Consider the following 21540-nt stretch of genomic DNA (forward strand, 5'->3'; position numbering starts at 1 on the left):
GGGATTTATACCCCCTCTATCCATTCTTCATTGGAAGGAGGGGGGGCTAAGTTATTTAAATTTTGTTATAAATCATATAATTTTAAACTACTATATTTTTTTTAGCAAAAAAAAACATTATTTGGCAAAATAAATATAAAAATCATAATATTTAAATATAATATAATTATTGCAATGCATAAATATGGTATATAAATCATGTTATTTTTTTCTCTGCTTTCCTATTGCTTCATACGAAAGCTGCAACTGTTCATTGGTTTATGACCCACGGAGGTGATCTCGTCTTTGCTGCACAGTTAGTATAAGTTCTTGACGATCATCCTCATTGTGAACATTGTTCACAAACTCTAATACAAGCTTTACAGCCCATTCAGAACAATCGTTCACTACTTCAAGTTTACTTACAAAATTGGAGAATGTTTTGAACTGATCAACATAGCACCACATAGGAGCAGGACAGTTTAACCAAAGTTTGTCCTCCATTCTTGTCAGGTTTAATAAACTGAAGATGAACCAAGAGTTCTCTCCAATTAATGGAGTAAGTCCTGGTGGCACTTCTTGTTTAAATTTTAACTTGTTTATCAAGTTTGACTTCTCTGAATGCTGAAAGTGATCAGGAATTGGTTTGGAGAGTAATGTTTTTGCGATGTTTTCTTTCTCCACATCAGGAAGGGTAGGGTTTAGGAGAGCAAGTAGAACCAAAGTTTCATCTAAGTACCAAGTGTGCCTTTTCATTGACATCATTGTACTTTCAATTCCGTTTAGAACTCTCTTGGAATCAGAGTCGCGTTTTTCTACATTTTCTTTGTACTGCATCATTTGCCAATAGGCTTTTACATCCTGAAATGGTGCCGCTGAGGGCAATGAGGTTCTCAGAAACCAGACAGAATAGAAAATTGCGATAAATTCTGCCATTGTCTTTAACTCTTTATTCAGCCTGGAGCTCGAACTTTGAAAAATATTTTAGGATACAGATACATCAGGGTAAGTTCCAATAACTCCCTATAATCCCCTCTTGGAAATATGTCAGTGTTTAATGCATCTTTGAAAAACTGGATAGTTTCCTCAATCTGGGTTGCCAAGAAAGTAATGCTGATGGAATTGGTATCAAACCTTATTAAATTGGAAGAATCAACAGTTTCCTTGATGTCACTCCAGTTTGTCTGAAACCGTTTGAACATTAAATTTTCTGGAACTGCTGTTTTGCCTGAGATAATTTGCTCCCAGAAATGTTTGAGATGAAGTTCATATATATGCCTCCTGCAGGCAAGCTCTAATAAAATAGATTCCTGTCTTTGACTGAACCTAATATTGGTTCCTGAATGTCTTCCAGTATTTAAGGCAGTTGTGTCAAAACATAGTCCCTTCACATCGTCACGTATTCCATAATCTTCAAGTACATTATACAAAGCTTCATACTGAGCAGCTCCAGTCCCATGCTCCATTGCTGGAATTCCAAGAAGCTTAATGTCTCCATCAATATTAGCTGAAACAGCAAACCTGTCTCTTTTCTCTTTTTTCCCATTAGTAATATCTTCCATAATTTTTCCATCAAAGTGAGCTATGATGGGGAAAAGTGATTTCTCAGCAGCTTTTTTAACCCCAATTTTGAGCTTTGCAGCATTTTGCTGGATGGTTTTCTTTTGTGCCCGCCAAATAATAGATTGAGACAGTAAAAAGTCTTTAACATTTCCACCTGAATTAACAACCAAATCTGTATACACATGCAGCAAATCTCAAGAAGGAAATATTTTTGGAAACTGAAGTCATAGCAATATCTTTTACAAAATCCTTGGCTAATTGTGGCGTGTCATTACTTGGACCTGGCTGATTGAAATCAAACAAACAATCTGAGTCTATGGTGGTATTTACATCACTGGTTTCTGAGGAAAACTGAAGCTCTGTAGTAAAATCATCTCTCTGAGAAAACTGTTCAACACTGTGTACTAACTGTGGATGTTTCAATCTTCTCTGTTCTCTCTTCTTAATTCTCCGGTTATAAAGTTTGTCTTTTTTACCCAGAGTCATTTTACGACTGGTTTAATGATCTCTCAAAAATTTCATATCGGTACAATACGAATCTTAATCAAGACAAGTCTTCTTTAGAATATCTTAGATATTTGGTTTAGCAATCCAAAAAACTTTCTTTCCTTTTTTTTTGAAATTTTGTCAAGCTTTTCCTGCTTCTTTTGAGTTCTTACACTTACTTTTCTTTAAATTCTCCCAGCTATTGATCAGATCAGTGATATGCTTCCTATAATAATATATATAACAGGTTTAGAAAATATTATATTATCCAAATTTTGTGGTTTGTTTATGGTAACCTGTCCCTTTAATTTGAATTAAATTTTGTTTGGTGTACCTTATAAATGGATCAGTGAGTATCCCATCCTTGTATCCTCCGTCTACCCATGGTTTCTTAACTGCGAACATAATGCAATTTTCAGGACAGCTACCAAGACCAGAACACTTTGCTGTTTGACGACCAATGGTACAAGCAATCAGCTTTTTTGTTGGAGTTATTTTGTCTCCAGATCGTCTAAACTGAAAGTAGAGAATAATGTCTTTATTTGTTGAAAACATTATTTCTGGAAGATTTACTTTAAGATCCTCTTCTTCAAAAAGATATGCCCTTGTTTTAAGTCTAGTCGATCTTGACATCTTGGTTTCTAAAAAGTAATTTGATTAAAGAAAACAATTGATATTCATTCTTTGTTTAAGCCAAATGTATTTTACAATAATAGTTTTGTATATAACCGCAGATAGTATACCTTTTGTAGATTGTTATGGATACACCACATACACACAGAATGTAAAATTACGACAAAATGTCTTCCGCAAATACGACGTTTATAAAACCGCGGAAAAGAATAATTATTCCAAAGTATTAAGGAATCAAAACGTTATCATAATTTAATGTTTATATTGTCTTTTTTACTAAAGAAAATATTTATAACAAAATTTAAATAACTTAGCCCCCCCTCCTTCCAATGAAGAAGGGATAGAGGGGGTATAAATCCCTATTAATAGGGTGAGGGGGGCGGGTAGCTATTGACATGCCCCTTCTATATAAACATTATTAATGCTTAGTTCTAATATTAATTTTCATAATTTGATCTAAATATGAAGAATAAACCAGCGTCAGTTATACATCGTAATGCGTCATTTTATGAAAAAAACGGTTTTTCGGCCACTTTCTCCACATCATGTGGAATAAATACCACCGTATTTCTTTTTGGTCCTACCCTATTATAAATAAGTAGTCCAAAATATACCATACAGAAGAAAAGCTGGCTTTCCGTGTTGATTTTAAAGGTGACCGCCAGACCCCTGAAGTTTGCTATGTTTTTATACACAAACTTGGCTGGCGGGGACCTCAAAAGTCACGTGACATTAAAATTTTTGTGCTTAAAATTATTTTTATATTGGTGATCAACCATTCCAGGTAGGACCAACTTGATTTTCAAAAATTCGTCAAATATGAATCACCCTAATATATATATATATATATATATATATATATATATATATATATATATATATTAGGGTGATTCATATTTGACGAATATGAATCACCCTAATATATATATATATATATATATATATATATATATATATTAGGGTGATTCATATTTGACATTTATATGTATATATATATATATATATATATATATATATATATATATATATATATACATCAACTACCGCAAGTAACTACCGCAAGTAACAACCGCAAATGCTTCAGTCACAGCATTCTCAGCTTTAATATTATGTATTCTCGTTGTGCTTTTAAAAAGAAGCAGCTTTCTCCAATTTTAATCAGAAGAAAATAATCGAGACTATAAATTACAATAAACAATATCAAACAGGTTATTGAGACTGACTTGAAACACTTGCTGATTTTTCAAGATGACTTGATTTGTTGATGTGTAGTTGACTTGAAATTGATAAACTTTTTAGCTCCTATCATTCTAAAGGAAACTTAAGTGGGAGTTGATATATTCATATCTTTATCACATTTTTATATACAATTTATATCAATTTATTTATTATACTTATACATTTATTTATTTGCTATATGTTATTTGACAAAAACCATAACTAAATGATTTATTGCTTTTATTGGTGTTCGTGAAGTTTCCCATATTATTAAAAGAAATTATGTTTTTTGACACTTCCTTCAACTCTATTTATAACCCGATGATAAAATAACACCTATAAAACTCTCGAAGGAGGAAGTTTTAAACGTTTCCTTCAGTTTTTCCATTTCACCGTATTGCATTTGTTGCCTGAATAAATTTAGCCGATATGTTTAATGCTGACCTGTAAGTTATATACGAAAAATTGCTGTTAAATGACTTATTTTTTGTTAGTTCAATATCGCATTCAATTTCTTATGATCTTTTAAATCAATTTTTAAATATTTTCAGATAGCAGTATCAATTTCAGAGAGCTTGATAGTCATGGTGAGTAGTAATTCATACCAAATTCAGAGTTAGGAAGCCAGAACAAACCTAAGTATAGATTAAAAGTATGGCGCGAAAAATAACTCAGTTTAAAAAAATGTTTTCTAAAAGAATTCCTTATAGAAGTTCTTATCTAATAAAAAGCCTCTATATCTTAAAGAAGTGTGAACTTGTGAAGACATAGAGACTTTTTATTAGATAACTATGACATTCACTTGAGAATAATGAGATTTACTTCAGTGTAATCAATTCCTTAGATAATGTAATCAAATCTAAAGCTAATAAAAAAGATAATATAGCAAAAATAATAAGTAAAACTTAAAAAGCTACCTTCTACAAAGAGTAAATAAAATTTTTCCATATGTTAAAAAAATTGTTTAAAATAAACAATAAAACAATTGAAATGTTATTTGCAAACAAGAATGTCTGAGTATTTGCAGACTGAAAATTTTACCAAATAAATTAACAAGAAGTATGATACTAAAAAAAGGAAACTGAACACAAAAACATTGAAAAAATTTTTAAAGACTTTAAGAATAAAAGCATTAAATCCGTTGTGCAAGTCCTGAATGCTGTTCTTGTTCTAAATATTGTTCTAGTCCTGAATATTGTTGCAGACCTGATTATTAGTGTTTAGAAAACAGTTTTAGAGTAGGTTATGTGTCACTTGCCTTATGAGATGGTAAGTTGGAGAAACTTTTAATAGCTTTCATTGTAAAAAAAAAGCTATTCTAGAATATACAATGTATGAAAACAGTCTTTTGCACGAATGAAAGTTTTAATCAATACAGTTTTATTAAAGTTAGTAAAAATGTGCATTATTCAAAAAGAAGTTCAAACAATTTTTTTTATGCAAAACTGCGTTTTGTAAATCTATATAAATGGTTGATGACTATTACATGCTTGTTTTTTATTGATTAATTTAAAATTATCTTGTTACCGGCTCATTTTAAATCAGTTTTTATGTCTGCTTTAGCATGACTACATTTAGGTTAAAGGCATCTAAGGTTATGGCGCGTCGGGTAATTCCGTGTCAGGTTATTCCGCAGCACGAATGTGATCGGACCTAATCTTATAAAAGAGTACATCTATTGCCACTTTCGAAAACACTTATTCGAAGAAAATCATTTTATTCTGCTGAAAATCCTGATATCTTAATAAACAAAGTCAAGCGATTGAAATTAGGACAGCAAAAAAAAATCGAAAGTAAATAAAAAAACAGTTGTTAAGAATTGAAAAAGCTATTTAGACTGAAAATAGCGAGTCTGGGTCCCTAGCTGAATCAGTTATAGTAAAAAAGAGACCACAAATACGAAACATTAGACAGAGGTTGAGGTACCCACATGATAAGGCTGTGCATGTTTTTAGAGTCTTGCATTTCTTGCTCTAAACAAATCGTCCCCTCAGTATTATCTTGTTCTATCTACAAATTTTTTTTTTTTGCAAAAACTAATTTTTATTGTTTAAAAAAGTATAATGTATTATTTCCACTTATCAATAAATTATTACCTTCTCTGCTTCGTCAAGATTTATTCAATTTGACTTTGTTCATATTATAATTTTACGTATTTTGTTAGTTTTATCTTATTCTATTTAACTTTTTTAAAACATTTTAGTATTATAATGTTCTAATGCCCAAATCTGCAAATCAATGTTGTAGCGCAAGTCACGTGGCTTTTTATTTTGATATTTTCAAAATGTCGTCAGTAAGTTTATTGGTTTAGTTACAAAAGAAACAGTTGACTTTGAATTACTTAATACCGACTCGTAAGTAGTTTCTATTACTATGGTAATTTTAAAATTTGAAAATAAAAAGGAAAATTTTATTTTTCCGATAATTGGATTCCATTTTATGTTCTTTTAACGATAAAATAGTCAACTATTATATCGTGCATTATCAACTATTATATAAATATCGTGCATTAAAGGGTTAAAATAACTTAAGACTAGCTCTCATACACAGTACTAGTAGTTAACTAACTATAAATCTATATATATAACTATATATATATAACTATATGTATAACTATATATATTGTGCCTTTAAATAACTATATATATAAGTCTTTAAGTAAGACTAAATTCTTTATATTATTTATTTCCAAACTGTAAAAAAATAACTTATATTACCCTGCTAATTACGATGCTTATGAAATTCCAATTGTCATTAATTTTTGATTTTTTTTTAATATTATGTTGTTTTTAACAGTGTCGATTCAAGTTTCCACAATAAGCTACTACATACGGATTTAGAAATAGTTGTGCCAATAGAGCAACTCTCGACAAAAAAAAAAGTTGGACGTAAAAGAACCAGAAATCCAGATAGCTGGAAATGCAATGTCAATAAAAAAAGGCGTCAAGCTGGCCAGGAGTATAAAAGCAGGAATAAAGTGATAAGAAGAAAGAGAGAGATCAATAATGAGAAGGACTGTACTAACTGTAAATTTAAATGCCACATTTATTTTCCGCAAGAGCAACGGGAGTTACTATTTAACAAATTTTGGGGACTCAATGATGACCTCAAAGCACACTTTTATAGTGAAAATACAACACGTATTGTGAAAAAAACTAAACGAACACTTGCAATTTCATCGAGGCGGCAATACTCATTTGCCTACTTTTTTCACCTGGCAGGGATTCCCGTCAGAGTTTGCAAACCTTTCTTTTTAAACACTCTTAACATAAGCCAACAAAGAATTTCATATTTTTATAAACATTTCCAAACAGATACAAACACGCCTACCCCAAGAAAACAAGGTAAACATACAAAAAAGAAAATTCCTGACGCGGTCAGAGATGGCGTTAGGAAACACATATATAGTAATCCGGTTATAGACTCGCACTATTGCAGTGCTAATACAAATAGAAAATACTTTGAGTCTGAATTGTCTATTAGTCGACTGTATGAGCTTTACCAAGACTTTTGTCAGCAAAAACGATTTCAACCGACTAAAAAGCACTTATACTCTGAAATTTTTTTAACTGAGTTCAATATTTCTTTCCAGCAAAGAAAAAAAGATAGGTGTGATAAGTGTGAAATTTTTAAAATCAAAATTGCTGAAGGTATTTTAAGTGATTGTGAACGGGCTCAGCATCTAAGTCAAATTGAACAAAAAGAAGATGCACGCGAAGAGCGCAAAAAAGACAGACAGTCAGGACATCCTGTTCTCTGTTTTGATTTACAAAATGTTTTAACAGTTCCCAAGGCTGAGATATCCAACTTCTTTTATCTTAGGAAGCTGTCTGTTTATAACATGACAGCACATCTTTCTTTAGATAAAGATGTTTATTGTTGTATCTGGTCTGAAAGCCAATCTGGCAGAGCCGGAAATGATTTGGCATCTGCAACCCTACGAATTTTAGAATCTGTGCTTACCACCCGTCCACAACTTAAGAACCTCATTTTATGGTCAAATTCTTGCGTTCCGCAAAATAGAAACAGTATTATGAGCACGGCAATAAAGCATTTTTTAAATGCTCATCCTGATGTTGAATCTATCACTCAAAAGTTTTCTGCAAGCGGACATGACTGTGTTCAAGAGGTTGATGCGATTCATAGCAGCATTGACCAAAAATTAAAAAAAACTGAGGTATACAGTCCACTGGGTCTGATCAGAATACTAAAGTCTGTTAGGCGACAGAAACCTTTCAATATCCTGCAGATGACAGATGTTGATTTTTTAAATATTCAAGCTGGAGCTAAAAGCTATAACTTTACCAAAGTGCCCTTTACTCAAGTAAAACAATTAAAATACTATTCCAATCATCCTTTTACTGTTTCATTTAAAACAAAACATGCAGACGGCTTCACCTCAGTTTTTGCAGGTGCCCAATCATTAAGAAAAAAGAAATCTACAGCATATCCCATAACTGCACCAAAACTGTCAATTCAGACCAAAAAAAGCCACTTACTTTCAAAAGAAAAGAATGAAGATATTAAAAAAATGATGCCCTACATGCCTGAGATTGATAGAAATTATATGGCAACTCTTTGTGTTTAGTAACTCATGTGCATCTCCCATGTACTTTTCTTAATTATTTTTATGTCTTAATATAATTGTTTCATGAAAAAAAAAATGTTTTACTTGAACACAACCAAATAATGTCTAAAACAGGGGTGGATCCAGGTCATTGTCATAGGGGGGAGGGGGTTATATGACCAAAAAAAATGATTTTTTCAGCTAAAACCACTGTTTCATTTGATCATTTTTCTAACTAAGTTCAATAATTCTTTCCGGCAAAGAAAAAAAGGTGTAATTAGTGTAAATTTTTTAAAATCAAAAGTGCTGAAGGTACTTTAAATGATTGTGAACGGGCTCAGCATCTAAGTCATATTGAACAAAAATAAGATGCACCCGAAGAGCGTAAAAAATGCTTATAAATTAGTTTACTAATAAATATATTAAATGTGTATATAACTAACTTTCTTTTGCCAAAAATTCAAATGTTGCAAAATAATATTTTGTATTCTTATTTTTTTTTTAATTTCTATCAATAATATTTTGAAGATTGATAATTCTTAAGATAGGGGGGAGGGGGATACTCCCATCTTTGTATCCGTCCTTGGTAAGAAATACATTCAAAACATTCACCAAATAAGACATTTGTGCATGTTTGGACAAACTATAATTAAAAAAACCCAAAGACATAGAACATTATACATCGACATTGACATTATACATTGACAAATTGACATAGAACATTATACAATTTTTTTATTTTGTAAAGTTTGTCAGTAATTTGTTCTATCTCAAAAGTCAAAAATCATTTTTTTAAACACTAAATACACAATAATTTTCTAAAAATGGTTTATAAGGGTATTATATATTGACCTTGACAATTTTATAATAACAAAATTAGGTGCAAAGTTTGTTTTGAACATTTTTAGGGCTTTTGAAAATTCAAATGCCTTTTTTTCAAAACCATAGTTTAGCGACATAGAACAAGATAATACTGAGGGGACGAAATGTCAACACAAATCGGTTTAAGATAATATAGTATTTTTGAAATAAAATCTCTTTTTGAAATTTCTTTTTGAAATAAAATCAACAGAAAAAAATTCGATAGTGTCGTAGAAACCAAATTACTGCTAAGATTTGTATGCTGTAAAAAAAAAATAACATGTCGTTTTAATGCTGAATGCTTTTGTATTGCTAATGTGATTGCATAAAACGAGTTAGCCGCCATTTTAAAATGGAGACAGTATCATTCTGTAAGACGGTCAGCGAGTAAATACTATATCTTTTAAAGCAAATGTTCAAAGCAAATACGGAGACTCAAGGTAAATACGACCTTTTTTATACCTTTTAAAATGATAAGGTTCTAAATAATGTAAATATTCAAGGGAAGTTAATTTTTTTCTTAGTGAAGTGAATAAAAACTTGTTGCACCAAGATTAATTGAAGTTTTGAACTTTGCTGCGAGTGCTTAGCATAAAAGCAATATCATAAAAAATATAGTTTGGTTGTTCACATTATTCAAACCAATTCTCCCAAATAAACCATCTTCTACATTTTGTTAACCAACAAAAACAGGATAGAAAAAAACAACTAAATATGAGCAACCACCAGTATGCACATATTTGGATGCATTGCTATTAAATTCCTGTCAACAACCTAATTTTTATAAAATGTTATTGAAACTATCTAAAACCAAATCGTGCCCAAAAGTCAAAAAATTTCATATATTAAGTGCTAAAAGTTTCATATATAATAAAAGTTCTGTAAATTTCTTAAGAAAACGTATTCAAAAAAGTAACGTTAGCTTTATTTAATCAGTTTTAAACCAAAATTATTTAAAGTCGTCAACCTTAATTCAAAGAAACTTCTTTGAAAAAGCATTTATATTGCTAAAACTAATCTTTGTTGTAATTGATTTAAAATAAACATGCACACAAAAAAATTAATAATAATAAGTCAATGGTAACTCGGCTCAAATATTGAATATCTATCTCTATTTCGCTTTGAGGCGTTTAAATTGTGAAGAAAACATCTTCGTAAATTATAAACTATTTTTAATGCCATTCAGAATATCAGGTTTAAAAAAAATTATATGAAAATTTCAGCTAATGATATGAAAACTAAGGAGCCCAAGCAGACTTCAAAATTGATTTAAAATTGAAAAACTTTGCCATAACAACTTTTAGTTTTACAGAAAAGGTTCTTCTAAATATAGTCCAAAATATGCATTTATAAAATGAGAAGAATTTTTCTGCTACCAGACCTCCTCTAAGATATTTAAAACAAACTTTCTGAGAAAAAGGATAAATCAAGAGATATCTAGTATTTTTGTTCAATTTGCAGAAAACTTTATAAGGAGAAAATCAAGAAGCAAAAACATAATATTATTAAAAATGCTCCGATTCCGTAGAAGGCGAAGTTCTTCTAACTGTTCTTTATCCAATTATATTTTGTTACTTCCTTTTAAATTCCACCTTCTTGAATTGATTTCGCAGATGAATATCTAATTTTAACTTTCGTGATAAATTGTACATAAAAAAGCACTTTTTAAATAAATCTTAATAAGATTGATTACAGTATACTGCTATAAGACTTTTGTAAATTGCTTTTGTAAATTGCTTATAGGAGGCTATTTACTTTTTTTCTCTCAGTAAATGTGTTGATGTATATTTACTCTTAAGGTGCAAACTTTAGTAATATTCTTATGCAAACGATTGCTCTAGCCGTTGCTAGCTAAAAAAACTGAACCTCTCTTATTCATATGCTTAATTTGATCATTTTATACCCAAAAATGACAAAGAAAGGTCCCATCATGTTCTACAAAGTTTGAAATATATCTCAATCATAAAAATTTCAAAAAAGTTCAAACAAAACGTTTTGAAATGGGGTTTGCCACCTTAATCAAAGTTTAAAAAACAAATAATTTTTTTTTAGCTTTCAATGTTAACGTAAAAAAAAGTATTGAAACTACTGCATTCAAAATGAATGAGTCCAAAGATGTTGCTTAGATAAATGTTTAAGTGTCTGAAAAAGAAAATATAGCATTAAAGAAAAAAAAATAGGCATAAAAAAGGAATCACCGTTGGGGAGACCGGGGCTAGTTGGCAACAGGGGTAAGTTGACTGCGTTTAACTTTGGAATTTTTCACCAAAATTTCTAAAGTTCACTTAGAATTTTCCTACTTAACAAATTCATCTTTCAGTCTAGTATCAGGGCTATAAGCGCATTTGCATAGAAGTTATATCAAATTTTGTGTTTTTTTTTACTAATTTTGTAACTTTTGTAACTATACTACTTTTTCAAATTTAAAAAGCAAGAGCATTAGCTACAAGTAAATTCAAATAGATGTAATTGTTGTATGGTTCACTTAACCAGTTACATATTGTGTTTCTCATTATTTCGCGGTTTTGGGGATTTATTAGCCATTTTGTGAGTAAAAAGCTTTTGGGGTTAGTTGGCACAATGATCGCGGAACTAGTTGACAACATTTGTCAACTTACAACTTTTTTAATTGGTCGTAAATTCACTAAAGTTATATAACATTGAAAATCTAAAGGCATGCGAAATTATAAAAGAAAAGTAAACAGGCCTGTATATTCTAAAAATGTTATAAAAAATGCAGTTGATGCGCTTTTTATAAAAGTAAAGTCTACTCAATCGAGTTAAGATCAAAAAAAAAGTTATTGGATAAAAATTATCAAGACTTTCCATAAAAAAAAGACGTTGTTAAACTTGTCTCTTTTTATATGGTGAGCCAACTTAAAATTAGAGAATAGATAGCTTACCCCGGGTCGGGGTAAGTTGGTACATAATTTTTTGTTTGTTTTTGAGGCCCTTTTTGGGCCACCAATATTTTTTTTTTATAATGTTTAGCACTTGCACATTCTTGCCAAATTCATAGTCATTTGAACTGCAGTTTGATATCTTCAAAAAAGTTCATCCAAAAATGCACAGAGCTCAAAATCTAAAACTTTAGCTAGCTAGTCCAGGTCTCCCTTAAGCTATAAAGGTACAAATAATTGGAATTACTGAAACAAAAGCAGGATTTTCTAAGCAAAAGATTTAAAAGTATTGGAAAAGCAATCAGAAAACCAGTTCCATCACCTTCAAACTTGCTAAATAATGGAAAGTTTGTCCAAGCAGTACTTTTCAAAGAATGGGGAAAACATATCACAGAGCAAAGCATATCTAAGAGTAAAGCTTGTTGACGAGGATAGTATTTTGCTCAGTTTTTTTGGTTTCGAAAAACATCGACAAGACAAATATTTGTTTGAGTTTCTGTTTTTTACTAATCTCTAGAAAGTCAAAAAAATGAGGTGCAAGCTCATCGAAATGAGTTTGCAGCTTTTTTCTTTTAATTTTCTTTCTTATAACAAACCATGATTGGAATACTACAGGTTACACTACGCAATGGAGTTAGATTTCAGATCTTTTAATATTATTTCGTCAAACAGCAGTTGTTTTTTTTTTGTTATTTTGCCAAGTTAAATTTTTTTTTTTTTAACTTATCGAATGCTCATGATTAATCCGTAGAAATAGAATAAAGTTGATATTATGAAATAAATGCTGATGAAAGTAGAAAAGAAAATAAGGAATTAAAAAAATTTTCCGAAAAAGTGTGATGAAAATTCAGATTCTTCGTAATCAACAACTTTTCAATTCTATTTCAGAATGCTTGAAAAGCACTAAAAATGTTATCATGTTAAATTTGCCGATTCAATGCTAGCTCTTTATCAAGTAATAGATGCGTAACACGATGTTAAACATTGATAAAATAAAAAAAGTTGAAATCATGAAACAAAATTTAACAAAAACTAAATAAGAAGAGTATAAAATAATTTTAGTTTTTAAAGATGTTATTTACAATAGTTAAAATGGCACTAGTTTAGACATTTCAGCAGGATAATGATCCTTAGCAGACGGCGGTATGTGTAAAAAGTATGTTTAAGAGAATTTGCTAACATTACTTAAGCAATTTAGATGGCCATTCCATAACTGGACATTTACTCCAATTATTGAATGCCCATCCAAATCGCTGGATTTATTCCAAACAGAAACTTATGGAAGATTTTTGAAAAAATCAAAGATGGAAACTCAAAAAGCTTTAAAGAGATCAGTTATCATTCAACATATGTTGTTGTTGTTTCTACATATATGCATCAAAAACAAGGTCTGTGAACGAGAGTCACTTTCGCTGAATGGACATTGTTTTTTCCCATTATCAAGTAACTCTATATAACATCTAATAAACTCAGACCAATATTCTAGGCTGTTAAATTAACATTATTTCGTAAATCATCATTCATCAATACCATCAGAATGGCATTGAAAAACAAACTTAATAAACTTACAGCTGTTGCAAGTTTATAAAGTTTGCTTTTTTTTTATCATTATCCTTTTTCCATCTTTGATGATTTTCAGCACTAATTTTGAATCAAATGCTTCAAACCCGTTTCTATATTGTGCAGTATAACTTCACATTGTCCAAATAAAAATCCATTGTATCTTTTCATAACAGCAGCAAGGAAGAAATGTTATCCAAGCAACCCCATCTTGATATCAGAAATTTCTGCGGAAGTAATTTTACAAAGCCCAATAAATCATACAATATCAAAATGATTGAACTTTACCTCAACAAGGAGTTATAATACATAAGTATGGGAATGTGATTGTAGCAGTATTCATTTTACATGTAAGCAAAGAATGCATTTTAACAATAACTTTGAATAATAAACGAATTTCTATATTCTGGTTTTTAAAAAGCTTTTGATTGCATCTTGATGTATTAAAACGTAAAAGTCTTGACACAGACGCCCTTCCTGGCTAGGAAAGGATATTTGTCATTGCTTTCAATGTCATCAACTTTTAAAGATTTGAGCCTAAAAAAATGTAACTTTTTTTTTTGTGGAAAAACACAACTATTTTGTTTTGCAGTGTCTTGGAAGTGGTACATATCTTTAACAAGCACCAGTTGGCAAATCTCCTGTTACGACTAGTGATTGCGTATGAATTCATTTGAATAACAAGAACATCAACTTTGTTTCGAGATTCTCAATAGGCGGAATTAACATTGAACATCAAACTTTTGGGTCTAACACCTGGGATTGATGTTATAAAACAAACGTATTTATGTGAACATTCTCCTACTTAGTGTAAAAATATAAATATTGTTCTCGAAAACGTAAAACAATTTTGTCGCTATTAAAAATTAATGGTGTGGTTAAAAAAGAAATAGTGAATTCTTTTGTTCCTTTTTTATTGAAAAAAAGTAGATTATTTCATACCAAAATATTTTGTTTCTAATCTCAAAGATAATTTCGCGATATGATGGCTTCTTTTTTACAAAATTCATAGTTTTACAAAGACTAAAGTTTAATAAAACTGACCCCAGAGTGCATTAGCGCTAGTTTGGTGTTACGCTAGTTTGCTCTGAGGCAAGATTACTGTTAAGCCTGTTTGTACTGACTAGTTTGCTGATACGCACTGAACTCAGTTCTCCGTTATGTTATTGTTACCTCCACGGTGCATATGAACATGCTCTAAGACCTGTAACACATCCCCGGAATTTTTTTTTTTTGATTATCATCAGAAAATATTTCCTCATTCAAAAAATGTAAACGACAACTTTTTCAGCGTGGAGAAATCACATATCTTAAGGGAGTGCCCAAAAATTTTGTTGTTTAAGATAGGTAACTAGAAGCATGGAGCATACTCAAATTTCTAGTATGTCGATACTGGTGTCGAATGAGGATGACTTGCAAAAAATTAGGGTAGTTGGAGCTAAACCAACTACCCCCCGACCCCTAACTGTCCCCTTTATAGAAAAACGTCTCCTTTAATCATAATTTTTTTTTTTGTTCTATCATAAACTAGATCAAAATTCATCGACAGATTTCAAGTTTCATCAAAAAATCTCTTTTTGTTTAAGATTTATAACCATGCAAATCATAAAGTTACCTCCAATTACCCCCTGAAATAACTTTAAATGGTCTTAATTTTCATGCGAAAAAGTTTTTTTGATATAATTTGAAATCTGTCGATGAATTTTGATATAGTTTAATATAAAAATAACAAAAAATGAAAAGGGTTTTAGGAACCATACCCTAGGGGAGGGCTTTTAGGGTCAAGTAGGGTTTACTACAATCACTTAAAAAACATCTAAATTACATTTAAAAAAAAAATTCTGTTTTTTATGGTTAAATTATAATTGACATTTTACATTTCAAAATCATTCTAAACGTGTATTCATAGGAGGTTCAATCTTTTACTTTTTACAAACTACATTCCTGCCAATAGAAAGCTACTTTAAAAGTTCTTGTAGATGTAAGCAACAACCACGTTTTTTAGCGCCTCTATATAGCTTGGGCTGTGCTCTCCAACTTTTCTCATTTGTCAAAATTGATTGAAATCCTGATGAATGGATTCAAGAGCTTGTTCGGTCTAGTAACCTAAGCCTATAGAATATAAGAAGTACAAAAGAAATGCAAGTTTATTTATAAATATTTATTTATTAATATTCGTCACAACTTATGCAAATTTCACGATTCAACTGTTGAAATAGAGTATTTAATTAATAATATTATAAATTATTTTTTTATCAAATTTAAAAACTATTTGTCATACTGGAGACTCCGCCTTTCATGTCAATGAATTTGATAATATGTTGCTCAACTATGTGTACCTTTAAAGGAATTGTAGCCCTTAGATTTTAATAGCTCGTAGAAAACTCCTCTAAATCTTTGACATATGCGGACCTTAATGATTTTCCAAAACAACCATGGACTATTTTTTTAAAATTTCTAATTACCTTAATGTATTTGGCAGCGGAAACTCCAAGGCTAGACTCCTGAAAAAACAGTTCAAAGCTGTCTATGTTTTTAAGCAACTTATTGCAAGCATTGTCTTCCAAACGATGCTGGCCTAGGTAGGATACTCTTCAGATATTTATCTTAGACAGATATTGGTTAACAAACTGTAACCTACACTCCTTGTTTTCAAATAAATTTTTTCAATCTCTTTTAAAGTTTTGTCGACAACACCTAGCAGTATATGTAGACCAGGAACATTTACAAGTTCTGGTATTTTTTTATTTTTCTCGCCTGTTAATAAAGGGTAATTAACAACATTTGTGTCCTTTTTTGCTTTTTTTAAATTTGCGCCATTTATTGGTCGTACAATCTACACAAAACTTCTGAATTATAATGCTTTTTGAAAGTCAGGAAATGATCACATGCAAAACGGACAAGGGTGCTTTTATGTTGCAGTTTGTTTTTCAACCATTTGAAGCAAAACCTTTAGATCTTCAGATACTGTGTAATCTAAGGATGAAATGTTCAACTTATCCAACATTAACCGTAAATTATGGTATTTTTCGTTCAATGAAGGCAAAATGGCCAATATAATAGTTTTGTGGACACTTGAATCTTTAAAATCTTTGCACGCATATCCGTCACACTAGCTCATTTTCTCTGAAAATTTAATGCTTTTTAATTCTGGTTTTTGGGTTATTGACAGTGTAACTTTAAGGAATCCCTGCACCACATCTTAACCTAGTTTGATATCAACACCATTTTATCCTTGACTTCTGTGATGATGTACCATTGCTACAAGCTCTTCAATGTCAATAGAATACACAATAGGAGTATCTTTTTCTACCTTTTTCTACCTTTATACATCCATAAAAAATCAAAATGAATGACACAGATCGCAATCTAGTTATCAAAAACTTTTTTTTTTTGGTCATAGTTTACTTACCTCTTTGCTTTCATTTAATTCTTATAGCAATGGGAGTTTATTACCATTTAATAATTTTCTAATCATTTCATTGCTCTCAATCAGTTTAATATTGAAACTAGATTCCAGACTTTTCTATCCTACCTCACTTCACAGAACTTGTGCAACTTCAATGATGTTGTGATTACTTAGAAATCATAATGAAGTTATAACAAAAACTTGTTTTAAACTCATAACAAAATTATTTTTAAAAGTATTTTTAAGCCACAAAATCTTACTTGAAATTCTGAACCCAATCCTAGGATTGCCAAATACTAAACAAACTTTTTTCGTCCCAAATCATAACACTATCTGGTGTTAATGCTTCACCATCTGCGTTGAAACCGATAACTTTATTTTCATCATTATGCAACCTGAAAGAATAATGACTTGGATCTAATTTATCTGGAACGTGTTCAAAGAGCGTATCTGGATTGATAAAATCAATATTAAGATTTAGATTTGGATTACTGTAACCAACGTTAGCCATTTTTGGGCACATTTTGTTTCCAGAAATGGCAAAAACCAAGTTGTTTGCAGTGGATTGAATCACGCAAACTGTTTTCTTCTCAGCACTGATGAAGTCTAAATAAACTTTAAATTCGGAAAACTTATCGTTTATTTCTCCATTACACGTAACTTCTTGATTCATTTGTAACCAGTAATCGCCTGCATCTCCCTCCTGGTGTTTAGCGAAAATACGGCAAGGACGTGAGTTAAGATCATTTTTAAGAAACTATAGTCACAAGCGCTTCAGACATTCACTCTTATTATTTTGATTTCTTTCAAATATAAATATATTAATTCTTTTTAGGTATTATATAAATATGTCACAAAAGTTTACTTAAATGAGAAGTTTTAATAATAAAACTCAGTCTTGTATTTACACTCAACCCAAACGAATTTATTCACCTAATTATTCGAGACCTTCTTTTTTATCGACATTTTTCATCAAAAAAAAATGCAGACGTTTTATACTTCAATTAAAACAATGACAAGTGAAACGTTTATTTTGAGTTTCTGTTTTTTTATGTAATCTTTAGAAACTAAATCAAAAATGCTGCCTACTCATTGAGAATAATGAGGCGCAATCTGAATTCCGTTCGCGTTTCAAAGTTTTCTATCTTAACCCATCTTAACTAAAAAGACAGATTGAATTACAATACTTAATTATTCCGTTGAGCTGAAAAACTTTTCCTTTGCATACCGTATTTTAATGTAAATTAGAAAAATAGATACAAATAAATAAATAAAAAACGACCTAATGCTAAATAAACTTAATAATCATTATAAATATTATGAAGTGTTATATATTTATATTATATATAGTTACATTAGATATATTTACATTATATATATTAATATTATATATATTTATTTTTTACATATTTATATTATATATATTTACATTATATAAATTTATATTATATACTATATATTATATTATATATTATTTATATTATATACTATATATTATAAATTTATATTATATATATTTATATCATCTTTATTATATTTCATCTATGTTATGTTTTATATATATCACATTTTATATATATTTTATTTTATATGTTTTTTATGTATAACTATTATAGTTAAGAATATTCATTTCAAATAGAAAAAAAGAAATAAAAATAAAAAAAACTATCAGTTTCACCGAAAACTAAACAAATCCTATAATTCTTGAAATCTAATAATTTTTGGCCAATTGTTATTCCAAGTTAGGGAGTTTAGCCTCGTGACTTTTGTTACGGAAACCAAAACGCCATTTGTTTTTTTAAAAACTTGATTTATGGGCGATACTCAAGTGAGTTATTTTCAGAAAAATAAATTTCAATTATCGTCAAAACTCAAGTCATATTTATGTTACTTTACGTTTGAAGATTCTTTATTTTGATTTGTTAGCATTATTTGTGTTTGTTTTGTATTTTTAATTGCGACTTAAAGCTGTGCGTTAATTTTTATAAATAAATTGTAAATAAGCTGCCTATTGATTAAAGCGTATAGCATTAAGAGGATTTTTTTTTTAAAAATTAACTTCCACAAATTTAATACTTCATATTTGAATTTTAAAAGTACAGATTTCTTAAATACGCTTCATTTATTTTAACAATATATAATACTTGTTTTATTTTTCCAACAATGTGACTATCCCGTAAGTTACAAATATGTAAATTTTATTAAGCTTTTGCTTAAAAAAAGTATCCAATAAGGGAAAGGATTACAAAAATCACAATAAACTACTTTTTATATATTTAAAACTATAAATCTGATAGTTGAAGCATTTCCTTATCGCCTGCAGACAATGTTTATTTTGTCCTGTAAGTAACGTCTCAATGTCACGTAAGTAACTGCTCATTGCATTGTCTTTAATGTCAGAAACTTATCCAAAACACTTTGATAATTAAAAAATTCAAAATACAACAAACTATTTACAAAACTATATTTTAATGGATAGAAAATCTTATGGAAAGTATTTTGAACATTTACACAACTTATCGACAATCTTTATTTTCATTTCAGACCAAAATAAAATTTAATGGCTAAAACTAATGCAGAAAGACAGAGTAAACGAAGACGATTGAATCCTATTTTAGCAAGGGAAAAAAATAAAGAATATGTTTAGAAACACAGAGAAAAAAAGAGGGCAGAATACAGAAAGTTGTCAAATGATAAAAAGCATGAAGCTGATACAGAAAGAAAGATTAAAGAAAGGGAAAAAAAAGCTAAGAGGAGAAAAGAAACTTTAAATAAAATTAATGAAACTATTTGCTACAGGAAGCCATATAGTAGAAGTTCTTCTCTGTCAAGAGCTGCAAATAAAGTAAAAACAATGTTACCTAATAGCCCCTCATAGCAAAAAGCTGTTATTACAAAATTAGCTGTTGAACTAAGTTGCAAAATTGTAGAAAGTTCTATTGAGTGTAGAGGATTAACTTTCTTAAATGAAGAAATCAAGCAAAAAGTCTTTGAATTTTATGAAAATGATGATATTAGCCATATGTCTCCTGGAATAAAAAATAGAGTTGCTATCAGAAATAATGCCAATAAAGAGCATATTAAAAGAAAACACATGTACATGAGCCTAAAGGAGACTCATGCCTCGTTTATAACATAAAATGAAAATATCAAGATTAATAGAAGTAAATTTGCAAGTTTAAGGCCATTACATGTTCTCCTTAATCAACAAACACCAGCTAATTTATGCAGATGCATCTATCATCAAAATGTAATTCTTTCACTGAAAAAGCTTTCTGTTTGCAGTGCAAATATATCTGTTTATTCTAACAAATTTGCAGACTACTGCCTTCAATGCCCAGATGAACCAGCATGTTGGTTTAGTGAGTATCAGCACGAAGGATGTGGTTTCAAAAAAAAGGTATTAATTGCAATGTAATAGTGATACTTCAGCAAAAAATTGTTCAGTGGAAGCAGTGGCAAGATGATAATGGAAGGATAAACCAATTAGTTCAAATCACTTCAGTAGTGCACTTGTATGATCATCTGTGCATATTGATGCCTAGCTCACAGTTTTATTAAAAGACAACAGCACAAAAGTTTAGAATCTGAAAAAAACAGCACAAAAGAGGTAGGTGGAATAGCAGTGAAACAAATGGATTACGCAGAAAATTATAAATGTTTTTCTCAAGATGAGGTTTAAAATGCACACTGGAACCAACAGCAGGCAACTATCTATACTTCTGTGACTTGGTTTCAAAATACGAAAAACTGTCATGCAATTGTTGGTGATTGTACTACTCATGATAAAGAAATATCATTAGAATATTTTGATAATATAAATCAAAGCCTACCAAATGATGTTTTTGAGTTAAGAGTTTGGACAGATGGTCCATCAAGCCAATTTAAGAACAGATATATTATTGCAGGTACTCAAAAGCTCCAAAAAGTATATTGGATTGCCATCAAATGGAACTATAGTGCAACTAGTCATGGAAAGGGACCTATAGATAGCTTGGGAGCAGTTGTTAAAGGAATTCCTTCTAATCAGGTTTTAAACAAAAAGGCTATTATTAACAATACTGAAGATTTTTATCACGTAGTTTTAAATACTAACCCAAATTTTCAAATTTTATAATTTTTATATGATCATATTCATCAAAGAAGCAGTGAGCTAAATCTACAAGAAATATTTCAGAAATCAAATTATGTAAAAGGGATTTCCACTTTTAATTACTTTTCCTTTTTTGATGATTGCCTAAAAACAAAATGATATTCCTCTGAGTCAGAAACAACAACTCCAAAAATCAAAGTTGCAAAAAAAAAAAAAAAAAACAAATTTAATGGAAATGCAGGTTTTTATGTATTTCGCTAATTAGTTTTTT

General features: G+C 29.9%; 2 pseudogenes across 1 annotated transcript; one reads left to right on the top strand and one right to left on the bottom strand.

The window, feature by feature from the left end:
• Positions 1-201: 201 nt before the first annotated feature.
• LOC149889100 (uncharacterized) lies at positions 202-2661 on the bottom strand (annotated as a pseudogene).
• A 3436-nt stretch (positions 2662-6097) lies between these two features.
• LOC145190580 (uncharacterized) lies at positions 6098-8524 on the top strand (annotated as a pseudogene). Its single transcript, XR_016452724.1, has 2 exons — positions 6098-6233; positions 6676-8524. The product of XR_016452724.1 is annotated as an uncharacterized LOC145190580 (transcript).
• Positions 8525-21540: the final 13016 nt, after the last annotated feature.

Source organism: Hydra viridissima, unplaced genomic scaffold (genome assembly GCF_058129835.1).
Source record: "Hydra viridissima isolate aposymbiotic clone 2 unplaced genomic scaffold, HvirCarnegie_v1 scaffold_5, whole genome shotgun sequence".
Taxonomy (NCBI): domain Eukaryota; kingdom Metazoa; phylum Cnidaria; class Hydrozoa; order Anthoathecata; family Hydridae; genus Hydra; species Hydra viridissima.